Source organism: Callorhinus ursinus, unplaced genomic scaffold, assembly GCF_003265705.2.
Source record: "Callorhinus ursinus isolate GAN/ISIS: 27379988/994484 unplaced genomic scaffold, GSC_fseal_2.0 scaffold8, whole genome shotgun sequence".
Taxonomy (NCBI): domain Eukaryota; kingdom Metazoa; phylum Chordata; class Mammalia; order Carnivora; family Otariidae; genus Callorhinus; species Callorhinus ursinus.
The window spans coordinates 25,101,858-25,119,366 of NW_027397070.1; the positions used below are offsets into that span (position 1 = coordinate 25,101,858).

Genomic DNA, 17,509 nt, shown 5'->3' on the forward strand with positions numbered 1-17,509 from the left:
CTGGGATCTAGGCCCCTGTCAGGCTCCCTGCTCAGCAGGGAGTCTGCTTCTTCCTCTCCCTCTCCTGCTCCCCCTGCTTGTGCTCTCTCTCTGTCAAAATAAATAAAATCTTTAAAAAATTATTGTTTGTCTGAAATTGGAATTGAATTGAGTAGCCTGTATCTTATCTACAATCCTATGTTTGACTTGAGTGTTTGGCTGGGGAGATACGGTTCAAAATAAAAGTTGAAAATGAGGTTTTTAGAAGGCCTCGGGAGCTAGACCAAGTAGTTCGGATATTTGTGTGTGTGTGATGGGAACCACTGAATTTTTTAAATATTCATATAGCAGGAGAGAGTCACAAAGTTTAGAAATATTAATCTGGTAGTTTTGTATAGCATCATGGATTAGGGTCATGGATAGATAGAGGCTAGAAGTCCTTTCAAGAGACTTAATAATTCAGGTGAGAAAATAAAGACAAAGTATAGCATAGAGAAAATGAAAAACAAGTGAGATAAATTGGTGGACATACATTACTTGTGGAAGGAAAAAGATTTTGAGGGGTATCTGGGTGGCTCAGTCGGTTGGGCTTCCAACTCTTGATTTCAGCTCAGGTCATGATCTCAGGGTTGTGAGATTGAGCCCCACATTGGGCTTCACACTGGGGGTGCAGCCTGCTTGGGATTCTCTCTCTCTCCCTCAGCCCCTCCCCCCTCTAAGAAAAAAAAGAGTTAAAGATTTTGATCCTTAATTCTTATGTAAAAGATAATCACATCATCGGTAGAAAGAAACCAGGATATACAGCAGTTTTGAATAGAGACACTTTGATAATTGGATAAAGTGCCTCATTTGTAATCTTGAAAATCGAGATTGAATCTGTTAGGCATACTCTATTTTATAACTATTCTTAGAGCATTTTTGTCCAATATAAATGTAATGCAAACCACCATGTAATTTTAAATGCTTTAGGAGTCACATTTTAAAAAGTAAAAAGAAACAGGTAAAATCAATTTTAATAATGTTTTATTAACCCAATATATCGTATATTTTATCTCAATGTCACCAGTATAAAATAATTATTAATAAGATACATTCCTTATTTCATGCAAAATCTCCAAGATCCAAGTGTTCATTTTATACTCAAAGCACATCTCAATTCAGACTAGCCACATTCCAGTGCTCAATAGCCATATATGGCTGGTGGCTATCATATTGAACAGTTCATTCTTAGAGGATGGTTATTTCTAATACCATGCCTACAATTTCAAAAAACTGCACTAGAGGGTTTTGATCTAGTTAAGTCATTGCAATATGATGAAACTTTTAGACCAGGGGTGCCCAAACTATGGTCTACGAGCCAAATCTGGCCCACTGCCAGTTTTTGTAAATAAAGTTTTATTGGAACATACCATGGTCTTTTATTTGTGTATTGTCTATGGCTGCTTTTTCACAGCAACATCTGAGTTGAGTAGTTATGACAGAGACCATATGGCCCACAAAGCATAGAACATTTACGATCTGGCCCTTTATAGAAATTTGCCAACACCTTTCTGGGTTCCAAACTAAAGTTTCAGGGATGAAACACATACTTTATATGTTTAAATGAGTTTTCAGAAATAGTATCGAAATAGTTAAAAGGTATTGTATGTATTGATCCATTTATTCACCGAGAATTTATATACTAGGGTCTAGGCACTGTAGTAGGCCCCATACACAGGAATAAATAAATGTCCTAAATCTTCAAGAAGGTCACAGTCTAGTTGAAAATAGAGATGTATACACAGATAATTACAAAGATGGCCTATAACATATGGTGCCTTGAGTGCACACCAGTGAGATACCTTTCTCCGGCTGGGGAGTGGGAGGTAGTCAGAGGAATGGAGGGCTTTAGAAGAAGAGGTCCATCTGAGGTGAAATTTTTTTATCTTTTTTATTTTTTTTAAGATTTATTTATTTATTTTAGAGAGAGTGCATGAGCAGGGGAAGGGGCGGAGGGAGAGGGAGAGAATCCTCAAGCAGATTCCTGGCTGAGCAGACACCAGGCTCGATCCTAGGGCCCTGAGATCATGACCTGGGCTGAAATCAAGAGTCTGTCGCTCAACTGACTGAGCCACCCAGGCGCCCCTAAGATGAATTTTAAAGGATGAATAAGAACTATTCAGATAAGAGGTGGATGATATTTTAGGCAACAGAACAGTTAGTTACGAGCAAGTCAGAAGGGGTTAGCATAGCACCATCAGGAATTGACAGCTAGCTTATTATGCCTGGAGCATATGTGGACTGATGTGAGGTGAAGATGGAAAGATGGTCAGGGGCTGGATCATGAAGTGCCTTTGTTTTTTAAAGGAACTTTGGATTTTATAATTTAGGTACTGGGAAAACCTTACGGAATTTTTTTTTTAAAATTTTATTTATTTATTCATGAGAGACAGAGGGAGAGAGAGAGATAGAGAAGCAGAGGGAGAAGCAGGCTCCCAAAGAGCAGGGAGCCCGATGCAGGACTCGATCCCAGGACCCTGGGATCATGACCTGAGCCAAAGGCAGATGCTTAACCATCTGAGCCACCCAGGCGCCCCGGAATTTTTTTTAAAACCTATTTTATTATTTTAGAGAGAGAGGGAGTGAGAGCACAAGCAGGAGGGGCAGAGGGAGAGAGAATCTCAAGCGGAGACCCCAACATGGGGCTCAATCTCACCACCCTGAGATCATGAAATCAAGAGTCAGATGCTTAACTGACTGTGCCACCTAGGCGCCCCAAAACCTTGTGAGACTTTTAAGAACAAAACTGCATGAGACTTACATTTTAGGGAGCTTACCAACTACTGTAAAGGATGAATAAAGGTCCTAGGCAGGAAAGCTATTGTAGACTAGGTAAGAGAGCAATAGTCATGGTGGTAGAGTGGAGAACACATCTGAGAAATACTTGAATGGCATTTTGCAAAGTATGTTCTGTAGAACACTGATCACCAAAGATACGCTCTCAGAAAAAGGCTTCCAGACTATTTGGGAAATGCTTCATATTATATCTGCATTTGAAAGTCACAAGTCACCTTAGCATTATATTGAAGGTTCTTAGAAGGCTTGCTTTAATGCCCAGCATTCCCCAAACTCATTTGATCACAGGACCCTAATAATTTTTTTAAAAACTATCCTATGGAACAAGGATGCCAAGGACTATAGTTTCAGGAAACCCTATTTTAGAGGCAGAATCAGCAAGTTTTGGCCAATTGAATGAGTCTGCATGAGTGACTACTAATGAGGGTTATTTATAAAGACATAAATTAGAGGGAAAAGAGCAAGTTTAAAGGGAGGAGGCCCAGTTTTGTCAGCAAATTTTAGGTGTCGATGGCAGGGAAATCTACATGGAGATACACAGTAGAGAGGTCAGGAGACATCTAGTCTACAGATAGAGGTTTACGAGAGAGCTTGTAAATGGTTTTTGAAACCACAGATGGTAGTGAGATTTCCTGGGAGTGAGAAGAATAAAGGGCAGAGGACGCAACACCTCTCGGTGGGACACTAATGTTTGAGGGGTGGCTAGAAGAAGAGGGTATTAACAAAGAAGACCAAGAAGAAATGGGAGAGAATATCAATGATGTCATATCCTACAAGGAGATCAAGAAGGTTGAAGTTCATGAATTCTTTTGAGCTGACATTAGAAAGTCATCAGGACTTTCCTTAGATAAGTTTGAGTGAAGTGGCCAGAAACTAGTTCACAATGAAAGAGACAGGAGGTAGTAGAGAAATTGCGAATGGAAGTCTTCCAAAAAGCTGGCGATGAAAGGATGATAATAGATGTTAAGGATGTGATTGGCAGAGGAAGATGTATGCAGATATTTATAAAGATACTTTACTACAGGAGGGTCATTTAATTTTCAAAACATTGTTCAGGTAAGTGTGGTAGGTATTGATTGTTGAGGGTGGAGTAGGAAATGAGGGACATGTGCTCCCTACCACCGATTTCCTAGAGGTAAAGAAAAATTGGGAAAAGAATCCATTTGAAAAATGTGGATCTTAATTCCTAAGAGCTGCTCTTTTTGCATAGCTAGGGTTCTGCTCCTGGAAATGCCTACAACGACCATGGGCAAGTAATTCTAGTCCTACTTCAATTATGGATGTAGATGGTGGCATCCTTATCTCACAAATGTAGAAGGTAAGCCAGGGTGGCTATGACTTGTCCAGTAAATCATAGAAGTTAGTGATATAACTTGAGACTCAAAATTTCCCTGTATTTATCACTCACATAGTCATGGAGTGAAATTTAAAAGAATTTCTAATATGTAAGCATCATGCCGATTAGCTTAGCCCCTATTTAACTAAATATAGGGTTACCAATTTACTATGATTTCTGAACCTTGCTAGCTGGCTAGATCTTGTGCTGCTTTTACTTGGAGAGGAGGAGCCAGATGTACTCTGTTTCTGTTGTGCATTTGGCCAGGAATTATGGACATGTGCAGACATGCCTTTGGTGTATTTGTGTTTAATTCTCTTAATTTGTCTTTGTCGGTCTGGACTTTGTATTAGGTAAATTCATGAATTTATTCATAAAGAACTCAACCTTTGAGGTATATAAATATTTAAAGAATACATGGAAAAACATAGTGAAGCACAGACTTATTTTCAAAGGTTTGTGCAGGGTAGCAGAAAAATACACATTTTAATGAAATCATCTTTGTGCCAGTGACAAGTTAACTATTCATTTTTAAGAGGTGGGAAAAAAAAATCCCTGAATGTTTTCAATAACATTTAGAAAAAATCCACGTAGCATGTATACGTTTGATCCACTGTTAATTGAATTATGTAGTAGGACTTCAATATCAAAAGTGTATAAAAGCTTATAGAAAAAAGAGTTTATTTAAAAGATTATGATGTGGTAGTACAGGAAAGCTAGCTTTATAGTGTCCGCGGTGCATTGCCCCCCAGTACGGAATTAAAATTTGAAGGGGGAGAGGAAAGCAAGGCGGTGTTAAAGCCAGGAGGTTGAATCATCTAAGGAAATGAGTCAGTGGCTATGAACCATAACTTTCCTTTTTCTGAGGCTTTGACTTTGAGAACTTAATGTTGAATTGTTAAAAAATCTTCTTGCTTGCTATCAGTAAATTGAAAACAGATTTTTTTTTTTTTAGAAATTTAAAGGTAATGAGAATTTGGGATTCATTCATTCTTTCAGCAAATATTTAGTAGAAATACAGGGATATTAAGAGCAGTAGTTATATATTTGGCTCTAGGCAACCAACAGTGATTTTTTAAAAAGATTTATTTATTCATGAGGGCGGGGGAGGGGCAGAGGGAAGGGAGAGCAAGAATCTCAGGCACACTCTCCACTGAGCAAAGAGCCTGAGCTCCACACGGGGCTGGGGGCTCAACAGAGGGCTTGATACCAGGACCCTGAGATTATGACCTGAGCTGAAATCAAGAGTCAGATGCTTAACTGACTGAACCACCCAGGCGCCCCCAACCAATCGTGATTCTTAATCAGCTTTTAAAACAAGATTTTTGAGGTTAATAACTGGTGACTCACTTATGGATTTAACAGGACAAACCTGGGAAGCGGGTAGCTATTGACACATCATATTTCTATTTGATACACTTGAGTTTTTTCCTAAGCCACGAATTTTTCTTAAGAACCTTGAGCCCATAACTGAAATGAACACATTGCATTATGGCTTATTTTTGAAACCTTAAAAATCTGAACTGTAATTATCAGGTTTGAGAGTGAAGACAGATAGGTATCTCGAAGTAAACACTAGTGCTATTATATGAAAACTTTCAGCTTTTTGTGGTTGTTTATCTTTGTTAGTTAAACTTTTTATATGATTGGATTGCATTTTTTATTCTTTCCAATTCATGAATAATACTTAATTTAAGGTAGTGAATGCATTTCACATAAGAACCTGGTATTTAGAAAACTACTTTAGGAATCTTAAGTCCTGTTTTTTCATCAAGGCAAACTTGAAATCTAGAACAAAACACTACATTTTTATTCTTTTTTTTCTACTTTGTGTAATAATATGCTAGTGGCATCTTGGAGAAAATATTGAAATAAATGTGAATAGGTACTCTTATTATTTGTGGGATGTGTCATTGAATGGAGATTTTAGACTAGCACAACAAAATTTCTATATTACATCCTGGGTAACTAATCTTCCTAATTAGTAAGTTGTCAGGGCTATTGTTTCCATATGCTTAGACATGTTAATTTTTCTCCTTTCATACCTTTGGTGATATCTAGGCTTTCTCTCCTTTCCTTTCTTTCCTTTCCTTTTCTTTTCCTTTCTTTTCTCTTCTTTTTCTTGCTGCCTGTCCCGTCCTAATAAAACCTAAAGTATGTTGCCTACTAGTACACCTCAGAGTCCATGTTGTTTTGCTGAGCATCCAGTGAGTTAAGAAACTGTGTGACTTTTGGATTCTGGATTCCGGTATTAGTAATATTAGAGAAATTAGGATCTGGAAACATCCTATGTATGATGTTGTGAATGCCATTCATAGGTCAGAGGGAAGACTGAAGGTAGAAGAGATCCCCCTTTCCTCAAAGTATCATATAAGACTCTTCTTATCTTTTCATCCCATTTTAGTTCCCTACCAGATAGGGTTGATTTGGGGAAAGAGCATAGGGTTTCCAGTAAGACAGACTTAGGTTTGGATCCCAGCCCCTCTACTCAATAGCTGAATGACATTGCAAAATTTATCTCTTTATCTATTTTCTTATTTATTTATTTATTTATTTGAGCAAAAGCATGAGTACAAATGGGGGGAGGGAAGAAGGAGAAGCGGACCCCCTGCTGAGCAGGGAGCCCAATGAGCAGGACCCTGGGATCATGACCTGAGCTGAAGGCAGACGCTTAACTGACTGAGCCACCCAGGCGCCCCTCTATATCTTTTTTCTTTTCTAAAGATGGGAATGGTAATGTCTGCCCTGCAGGGTTTGATCATTAAAAGCAGTAATTTAGGAGAAAGTCTCTATCATGTTAAGCACTCGATAGAAGTTAGTTCTACACTTGATCTTAGCCAAAAGGCCGAGAAGCGATGGATAGAAGTTAGTCCTATTCTCTTTTCCCCTCTAGTTTAATAATTAAAAAAAAACTAAAGCAGAAATAAAATTCAAGATTTATGCTAGTATCATTGAAACATTTAAAGATGAAATTATATGACTAGGATTTGTATTAAATAATCTGGGAGTGGGATTACAGATGAAAATCTATACAATTGCAATTGTTCAAATCAAGTGAATAGGTACATGGAGAATTCATCATTTGTATGTTTGAAATTATCCATAATAAAAAGCTAAAAAAAAAAAAGCTTTAGGAGTGCTGGGTGCCTCAGTTGGTTAAGCCACCGACTCTTGATTTCAGCTCAGGTCATGGTCTCAGGGTTCTGAGATGGAGTCCTGTGTCAGGCTCCAAGCTCAGCAGGGAGTCTGCTTGAGGATTCTCTCTCTCCCTCTCCTTCTGCCCCTCTCCCTGCTCTCGCTCTCTCTCTCTCCAAAATAAATAAATAAATCTTTTTTAAAAAGTTCTAAAAATTACACTGTGTATTAAAAAAATATTCAGTGAACAAAGACTTTCTCAAGGTGATGAAGAACCATCTATTTGTTGATCATACCTTTTTGAAGATGATGATTGAGAACAGACATGACTGATTTATGAATGGTCGTAGTTTTTTCCTCTCAACTACACAAAATGAATAGTTGTTTAAGAAGAAGGAATGTCAAAAGGGAAGCCTGAAAAAATCCTGAAGAGGCTTAAATGCTTTTTGTCTAATTATCTGAGTCACTCCTCAGGGAGGAGGTGCTGTGGCATGGCTCACAGCCAACATAATTTTCAGCTGGAGAAAGAGAGCAGTTAGGTCAAGAAAGGCAGTAACCAAAATGACTACTATGATATGGGAACCAGCTTTATATATTAACATTTTCTCTGTTATCTTAGGATGATAATGGAGATGTACCAGCATTTCTTCCTCTGAACTGTATTAATTTTCTAAGAATGAATGTATACTGAGTTACAAACATAATTGAATAAATTCCAGAGAGCAAACAAGTGTGCACTACTTACTCATAGGGATATAACTGTTGTACACAGCATTGAGATGTAGAAGGAAAAAAGGTGTGATTTTCTTGTGTTTAATGATTGATTAAAGGCACCTTGAAAACTGCAGAAAGCTGAAGATCTACTTTTTAAAAAATCCCAGCAAATTTTGTTGGGGCGAATTCTAGACTAATGCATTTGAGAAAACCATTTCTGGAAAAAAGAATTGCCATTGATATATTTAAACAACTGGCATTCATAATATAGGAATGTAATTAATGTACTCAGTGTTTCAATCAAACTTGATGTTCTTGATCATTAATTACTTATTTTTAAAGAACAAAATTAGAAGTCAAGTGTCAAATTTAGAGAGAACAGGAACTTTCACTTCCCTGATCTGCCTTTAAAGAGTAATTGTTTATTTCTTAAAGCTTTCCCCAAGGATGTCCTTACCATAACTTGGCATAGTAAATTAATATTTAAATAACTTTTCATTAAAGTCTCAATTCAGGAATTATGATCATTCAACAATGACACTGACCTGCAGAATATTACTACAAAGGAGGTATGGGCACCCGAAGTGCTATGGGTACCCAAAGGGTTGATTTAATTCTAATAGGATTGAGGAGCAGTGAGGGAAGAAGGAAGACAGGGAAAGAAGATACCTGGAAGAGAACTAACATTTATTGAAAATTTACTACTGTGGGTACAAAATCCTTTTACATACTTATTTTGTCTCATAAGAACTGCTTGACTTTACTTAAAATTAAGAGCAGTTGTTCCAGAATCAAATGGCCTAGTTTCCCATCCTGGTACCTGAGACCTTGGGCAAAGATGGCATAGTACATAATTATTCTTTTTTTATCTGAAATTCAAATTTAACTGAGTGTCCTTTATTTTATCTGACATCCTTATCACAGAGGATTAAATTAAGGAAATCTTAGAAATTACCTAGAACAGTGCTGGTGCATGTAAGTGCTCAATAAATGTTAGTCTTTAATTTTGGAATTATCCTGTTCCATCAGTGATGGAAAACTCAGGTTAAATAATCTGCATGTGTTCCATAGATTAAAAGTAGTTTAAGATTATAAAATTCTGTAGCCACTTTATTTTATTTTATCTTATTTTATTTTATTTTTAAAGATTTTATTTATTTGTCAGAGAGAAAGAACACAAGCAGGGGGAGCGGCAGGCAGAGGAAACAGGCTCCCTGCTGAGCAAGGAGCCCGACATGGGACTTGATTCCAGGACCCTAGGATCATGACCTGAGCTGAAGGCAGATGCTTAACCAACTGGGCCACCCAGGCATCCCTGCAGCCACTTTAGAAAAACAGCTTGACAGTTCCTAAAAATGATAAACATCAAGTTATCAAATGACCCGGCAACTAATCTAGCCCATGTTTAGGGGAGCAGATCAAACACTGGAAATATGGAGAGATGCGGACACAGGAGGCCATCTTGGAGGAAGTCTCCCATGGCATGGAATGGCCGTCTGTCCACATCAGGACAGAGGACTCAGCAGTACCCTGTTCTGAGGGTTTGCCCATCTCTTTTTAGAGGGAATGCAGAAGGTTAAAATATAAAAATCTGAAAATTTAGAACTCCCTTTGCAGTTGCAATAAAAGGGAACTAAATGCTTATAGAATAACTAAACGTATTGCTATTGAAGAACTGAAACTCTTTAATACAAATTAAGGGTTAAATTGTTGCCTCTCTTAGATTCTGTGACCTTCAGAGACAGTAGCTGCTACAAAAAGCCATCATTGGTGGAATAGAAGTTACATATCTTTGAGGGCTTTTTATTAGATACCTGTTTGAACTATCAGGTGAATGTTAATTTTTGTGCATAAAGACGCACACAAATTTATTGGCTATTAGAGTATGCTACTGTTTGAAAATATATACTGTGAGCATGCTGTGTATATAAATTTGCAATATCTTCTGCAATAGCAAACAACAAACAAACAAGACAGGCAACTGTAGCCTAAACAATTCGGGGCTTATTTTCTCCCATAGTTTAAGCCTAGAGGTAGGCAGTCCTGGCCTGGCCTAGCCTAGGGATAGAATCAAGGACCCAGGAATCTGTGTTTCACCACCTGTAATCCTTCGTGTGCTGACTTGTTGACTGATCATCCCATGATGGCTCCTGCAGCTCTAGATACCTGTGCCCTATTTTTTTTTTTAAAGATTTTCTTCATTTATTTGAGAGAGAGAGAGAAGAGTGTGTGGAAGAGCATGAGCAGGGGGAGGGGCAGAGGGAGAAGCAGACTCCCCGCTGAGCAGGGAGCTCAACATGAGGCTCTATCCCAGGACCCTGGGATCATGACCTGAGCCGAAGGCAGACACTTTACCGACTGAGCCACCCAGGTGCCCCACCTGTACCCAGTTTTAAGGTAGGGAGAAAAAGAGAGCAGCACCACGTGGCCTCTCCTGGTTCCAAAGGAGGCTCAGAAAAAGGGCACTGAACTTCTCCAACGCCTCTCATAAAAGAGGACAAGGATGAAAAGGGTCGAGAATGGGTTTTGAGTTAGCTTTACTGAAGGTAATCATAGTCAAAAAGTTGACAAATGCTGCCCTCAATGTTCAACAGGATTTGGATAAGTTTAGAGGAGGAACTCGAAAATTAGGGGTACAACATGAACCAAGAATTGATTGAACACTGTGGGTTGATTCACGGTTCATTGAGGAGCCTAGCCCTATTTGGTGGAGAATAATGTTGAGAAGTGATAGAATTGAGTGTGGGGCTTAGATTGACTGTAATAATTAATAGGACATCACTGATGGGTTTTGAGCAGGGGAATAATACATGAAGAAGGGGAGGAGAAGTATATGCCAATATGAATTATAAGAAGGTGCACCAGAAGGTAAGGAAGCCAGGAAATTGCTTTGATGATGCCGTTGTGATATGCCAGTTATTAAGACTGAATCACATGTAATTCCAATATTCTACCACTTTTGACCTATAACATCATTAGATTCATTCACGTTTGAGGTGATGGTAGGGTGTCCAAATGGAGAGGTCTGGTAAGTAAACGAAGACGGAGGACACAGATTTTCTGAGAGTAAAGTATTAGAGAAAAATGTGAGTATCTAGATAAAAGTAGGTACTTTCCATTCTGTATTTCCTGGATGATTTCATTTCCTTTCAAGGTTGAAGCTGTCACTTGCTAAAGGCTTTAACCCCCACATTTATTTCTAAGCTCCACACTCTTATATTCAACTGCTCACGGGACCTCTGCCTTCAGATATCCCAATGGACTCTTCCAACTCATATCCAAATAGGTATCATTTTTCTTCTTTCCCTTTGCTTCATCTCTTTCACATTTGCCTCATATTTTTTGTTTCATTTAGTGATACCAACATCCAACTTGCTGACTCTGCTAAACACTTTGAATCTGCCTTTAATCAGTCCTTCTCTTTGCCCCCTGTATCCTTTTGTTCATAGACCTGATCAATTCCGCCTGTTGAATCCGTCCTTCCTCTCCATCTCCTCTCCCATCTTTCCTCCCATCTCCTCTCCATGGAAGTCAGGCTGCCACGACTTCTCTTCTGGATTATTAAAATGCCTTTACTTGCTTAGGTCTTTGCAGGAGAACATCCAAACTGGGACCATTTTAAGATACAAATATGACTGTGTCTCTTTCTTGCTTACCCCGTTTTACTGGTTTTCAATACACAATGAATAAAATCAGAACTTATTACCAGGGCTTAGCAGGACCCTCCACAACACTCCCTTTATCTCCAGCTTCACTTCCTTACACCCACTTGAATCCCCCTAAGTTCCTCCATGCCAGACTTCTTGTCCTTTTCCAAAAGTGCTGTGCTGTGTCATAATTCCATGCCTTTGCACTTACTGTTCCCTTAGCCCCAAGTTGTCCTGTCCATCTTTCAACATTTTGGTCGTCTTTTACTACTATCTCCTTCTGCAAAGACTCCTCAGATGTCAGTCACACCCTTCTTTTTTCTCCCATGGTAATGTGCACTAAGTGCTTATCACATTGTACTGTCCTTACTCAAGCGTTTTCCTCTGGCTCATGGACAGTGTGGTATTGGAGGGTCCTGGTGTCTTGTCCTGGCTTAGAGCTGGTGCTCAAGCCATATTTGTGCAATGCACTGCCAGAATGTGGATAAGTTGTCCCCAGAAGAAAGACTGGGATGGGAGCAAAACTGATCCAAGGGGGCGCTCATAATTAGAGGATGGAGAAAAACAACAGGATCAATCAATGAGATTAGGCAAGAATCATTCACTTAGCGTGTTAGAGGATACCGTACTGGGTGTAAGGAAGTATGTTAGTGATGTATTTGTTTTGGGTGAGCTTTGTCTCCCAGTAACATCCAGTCCAGATATCTAAAGCCAAACTTTTCTCTGATACTTTGATTTGTAGTTTCTGAACAGCCCTTACAAGTACTGTCATATTTTCTTAAAGGTACTCAACCTATAGGTTTTTGTACTGAAGTACAGATTAATTTTAATTTGGTGAGGAGGCATACAAGGGAAAATCCCTGACTCTAAAAATCCCAGGGGTAAGTTCCTTCCTAGACACTTGTCAAGTTGATACAGTCCCTTTGTCACGTTTTGAAATTCTACACTTTCTAGGATTGTTATTGCCTATGCTCACCATTGGTCTCTTGACTACACTCAGCTCCCAGAGAGTGAAAGTGTCAATGGTGTCAATACACATTTCACCAGCTAGTTGCCCTCTTTGAACTTCACTAGTTTGGAATTCAGTAGCCTGATAGGTCAAGAGTGTGGGTTGTGGGACATCTTTGTCCCAGAAAAGGCCAAGTTAAGCCAGAACCATTCCAGTTTGTTTCCTCTCTGAGGTTTAGTTTTGACTGAGCACATACCGCCCACCAAAGTCAGCAAAGAAAGAAAGAAAGATCAGTCAGTTGGGATGGCTGAGGTGGCCCCTGACTGGGTCTGGGAGGGTATGGAGGGTGGAGAAAAGAACTGGGCTGATGATGGTGTGAGTCAGGCAGACTCTTTCCTAAATCAAATTTAAGCTGTGTCTGGGTGGCTCAGTTGGGTAAGTGTTGGACTCTTGGTTTTGGCTCAGGTTATGATCTTGGGGTCATGAGAGTGAGCCCCAGGTCAGGCTCCATGCTGAGTGTGGGGTCTGCTTGAGATTCTCTCCCTCTCTCTCCCCCTCTTCCCCTTCCTCACTCTTCCCCTCTCCCCATGAACTCTCTCTCTCTAAAAAAGAAATAAAATCTTAAAAAAAAATTAAGTCAATCAAACTTAAACTCCTGTTATGTCTGCTTCCAGGTGAAAATCCTATTCTTCAAAGCAGGTGGACTTAGCCAAAGAAGAACCCTTGAGTGATGGAGAGGTAATACATAATAAAGAAATCCTTTAAACTGTAGATACCGCCTTGTCTGATTTTAAATATTAAAAAAAAAAAAACCCTCACAAACCACAGGTATTTTATTTTTTGTAAATAGGCCTTTGTTTTGCTCACCATAGCCTATGCTCTGGGTTTAGCATCCCAGAAGGATAGTTTCTCTTTTTCTCTCTCTGTCACTATCCTCTATTGAGTGCTAGAGCAGGCCAAATCCTGCTTATCTAGAGTTTATAATTTAATGAGGGAAGACAGTGAATAAGAAAATGAACAAATGGAAATTTTGGAAAAGTGAACTACTTCCATTGAATGGTCATGGGAAGCCCTTCAGAGGAACTGAGACCCAAACATGGAGGAGGAATCAGCCTTGGGAAGATCTGGGAGCAAAGTGTTTAATGAGAACACAGCAGGAATAAAGATCCTGAGTGGAGAGAAGAGCCAGTGTGTCCCCATTATGCAGCTTTGGGATTGGGTGAGAGGTCATTTTTATTACATTAAGGAAGTATCCATCTACTCCTATTTTAGTGAGAGTTTTTAATCAAAAGATGGTCTTGTATTTTTATCAAATCTTTTAATAGCATCTATAGATCTGACTATATATATGATTTTTCCCCCTAGATCTATTATGGAAGTTACATTAAAAGATTTTCCTTTTTTAAAAAAAGATTGATCTATTTGAGGGGCGCCTAGGTGGCTCAGTCGGTTAAGCCTCTGCCTTTGCCTCAGGTCATGACCCCGGGGTCCTGGGATCAAGCCCCGTGTCAGGCTCCCTGCTCAGTGGAGAGCCTGCTTCTCCCTCTCACTCTGCCCCTTCCCCCGCTCGTGTGTGCTCTCTCTGTGTCAAATGGATAAATAAAATATTTTAAAAATAAGAAAATAAAGATTTATCTATTTGAGAGAGCGAGCAAGCGAGAGAGAGTGCACACGAGCATGCAGGAGTCGGGGGGTGGGCAGGGTAGGAGAGGGTGAGTAGTAGTAGACTCTCATGACCCTGAGATCATGGCCTGAGCCAAAATCAAGAGTCGGGCCCAACTGACTATGGCACCCAGGTGCCCCACATAAAGAGATTTTCTAACATTAAGACAAACCGACATTCCTAGAAGAAACCTAATGGTGTATCATTATTTTAATGTGCTGTTGGATTCTGTTTGCTGACAGTCAATATAGGCTTTCTGGCATTGATGATCATTAGTGCTATTGGTCTGTAGTGGTTTTTTTGGTGCTATCTTTATCATATTTTTGTGTCAGTGTTGTAGTCATTGGTATTATTACAAAATAACACTACTACTAATATTATTATAAGTTAATTATTAATTATATTTAATATAAATAATTATAATCATCAATTAACATACAAGGCAATACTGTTAATAGTAATATTACAAAGAATTTACTTTGTAAATTATTATTGTTATTTTTTAAAGACTATTTATTTATTTAATTGACAGAGAGAGAGACAGTGAGAGAGGGAACACAAGCAGGGGGAGTGGGAGAGGGAGAAGCAGGCTTCCCGCTGAGCAGGGAGCCCGATGCGGGGCTCGATCCCAGGACCCTGGAACCATGATCTGAGCCGAAGGCAGTCGCCCAACCAACTGAGCCACCCAGGTGCCCCTACTTTGTAAATTATAAACAATTAATAATTTCCTTCATTTTCTACACAAAGGAGCAGTTTAAATAGCATCATAAATGTCTTTGACAATTTGATATTGTAGTTCTCAACCTTGACTGCATGCTGGAATCACCTGGGGAGCTTAAAAGTTACAGATACCTCCCAGAGATGCTAATTTCTAAACCAAATTTTTTTAAAGATTTTATTTATTTATTTGAGAGAGAGAGAGGTAGCGAGAGAGACCACAAGCAGGGGGAGAGGGAGAAGCAGGCTCCCCGCGGAGCAGGTCGCAAGCCGGACCCTGGGATCATGACCTGAGCCCAAGGCAGACACTTAATCCACTGAGCCACCCAGGCGCTCCCCAGAGATGCTAATTTAGTTGGTTGGGGGACAGCCTGGAATCCCAGATGTTTCAAAAGCTTCCCAGGTGATTATAATGTGCAGCCACCATCGAGAGCCATTGGTTTAGTAGAACTCCCAGTGAGACCATCTGGGATGTGTGCTTTTTGAGTGGGAGAGCTGTTTGACCACTTTTTCTGTTTCTTCTCTATAGTTGATCTGCTTAAATTTTCTGTCTCTTCTTGGGAAGTTTAGTTAAATTATACTTCCTTAGATAAGGATTTGTATCATTAAGATTTTTCAAATTTCTTTGGAAGATTGAGAAAAGTCAACTTTTGTGAATGTTTTAATTTCTTCTGTATCGTGACTATTTTTCCTTATGTTTCATTTATTTTGTATGTTTAAGAGTTCTCTCTTTTTTCCCCCCTTGATTTGTTAGGTAAGATTTTATTTGCCCTTTTGTTTTGTTTTGTTTTTGGATTGGTGGGGTGTCTTGGCTTTGTCACACACATTTAAAGACTGAATGTTGGGACATTCTTTGTTAAAAATGACTTGCAGTATTAAGTGTGCCTGCTTTAAGTAGTACTGGTAGCAAGGTCTCTTCCTCGGTGTCTGTGTACTGTATGAACACAAAGGGAAGAGCCTCTGGGGCTGCAGCTTGGGACCTCCAGATGCCCTCGTAAATAGCAACGGGGGTGTGTTTTACCTGCCGACACCGGTCTGTTGACTCCTAGCTGACTTAGCACAGTTTGTGGAGGAGACATTTGTCAGGGTTATTAACACAATCACAGATGTTGAGGCTTTTGGAAGCTCTCCTGGTTTCCTAAAAAGTGATACACCTTTTCAGGAGGGTAGAGTTTTGCCTTTTTCTTGTGGGTGTTGCTCAGTAATTCTCAAGATCCAATAGACGTAAGGACACTCGTATTCTTACCATCTTGGCTGTCTCTAACAGCATAGCTTGACTTTTTGCAGATGAACGTGGGATTTCACGATCAACATTTTTTTTAAACCCCTTGATCATGTAATCTGTGCAACAAACTGGAATGAGGATGCCTTTCGGAAGATAAAATGTAATCGCGTGGAAAAAAAAAAAAAGCACCAGCTCTGGGGATTTATTTCTATTTTTTCCTCTGTTTTTAAATTGATTAATTTCTTTTATCTTTATTGCTTTATTTTGTTTTCCTTAGAAAAGAAACAAACAAGGATAAATAAACCTAACATATTCAGTTGTCAGAGCTTGAAGTTTTCATTTTTTCTTTCCTTTTTATGTAGACATAACTGTTACCTAAGGCTATGAGCCTCTCTGGGACCCCTGTTTTAGTTGTACCCGTAAGGTCTGATTTGGAGTGTTTCCTTGCTGTTATAGTTCAGATATTTTTTGATCTAAGAGTTGTCTATTAAGGATGGTTGATACAGGGTGCCTGGTTGGTTTAATCAGAAGAGTGTGCGACTCTTGATCTTGCTGGGGTCTCGAGTTTGAGTCCTGTTTTGGGAATAGAGATTACTTAAATAAACTTTAAAAAGGATAGTTGATATTATTCTGAATCCTCTATTTCTTTAGCTGATGTTTATTAATTCTCTACTAGGAAAAATGATGAGATTATTTTATTTCCTCTTTATCTCCCTTCCCTTTCTTTTACCACATAATTTTAGTGATATTATCTATTGTCCATATCATATCATTATAAAAAAATTGTGTTGTCTTTTTTTTGTAACTTAATTATGCTTATATTCTCATTAATTAATTTCTCAGTTTAAAGAAAACTTTTGGCCCCAGGTATAAAAAATAGAGAAATCAGAATTCTTTAACTTCCTACCTTTTCTTCATTCCTCTCTCAACTTTCTTATTCAAATTGTTTTCACTTTGTCAGAGGTCACAGCATTTGCACTTGGTTCTGGAACTGTAATTCCCATTTTTGTTTTAGCTCAAGTCCAACAATTAAATAGATTCAATGCTCATAGGCAGCTCCCTGCTGTTAGGTTTTCCATTTGTCTTGGTTGACTGAAATTTGCCCTCTGATAGTTTCTTCAGAAAGAGCTCATGGGAACAATATTCCCTGAGTGTTTGCATGTTCAAAGTTGCTGATTGCCTTTAGAAGTGAATGACAGTTTGGAGCATGTGTTTTCTTTCTGGGAGATAGTGCTTTACTCTCTAACAGTGAATGTCATCGTGGAGAAATCTGAGGCTAGGGGTGCCTGGGGGGCTCAGTCATTAAGCG

General features: G+C 39.1%; 1 long non-coding RNA gene across 1 annotated transcript in view; it reads left to right on the plus strand.

The window, feature by feature from the left end:
- The first annotated feature begins 10,857 nt into the window (after positions 1-10,857).
- LOC112822425 (uncharacterized) overlaps positions 10,858-17,509 on the plus strand; it is a 25,051-nt gene continuing 18,399 nt past the window's right edge. The window contains exons 1-2 of the long non-coding RNA XR_003207707.2: positions 10,858-11,285; positions 13,270-13,333. This is a non-coding gene — a long non-coding RNA (uncharacterized lncRNA). The remainder of the gene's footprint in view (positions 11,286-13,269; positions 13,334-17,509) is intronic.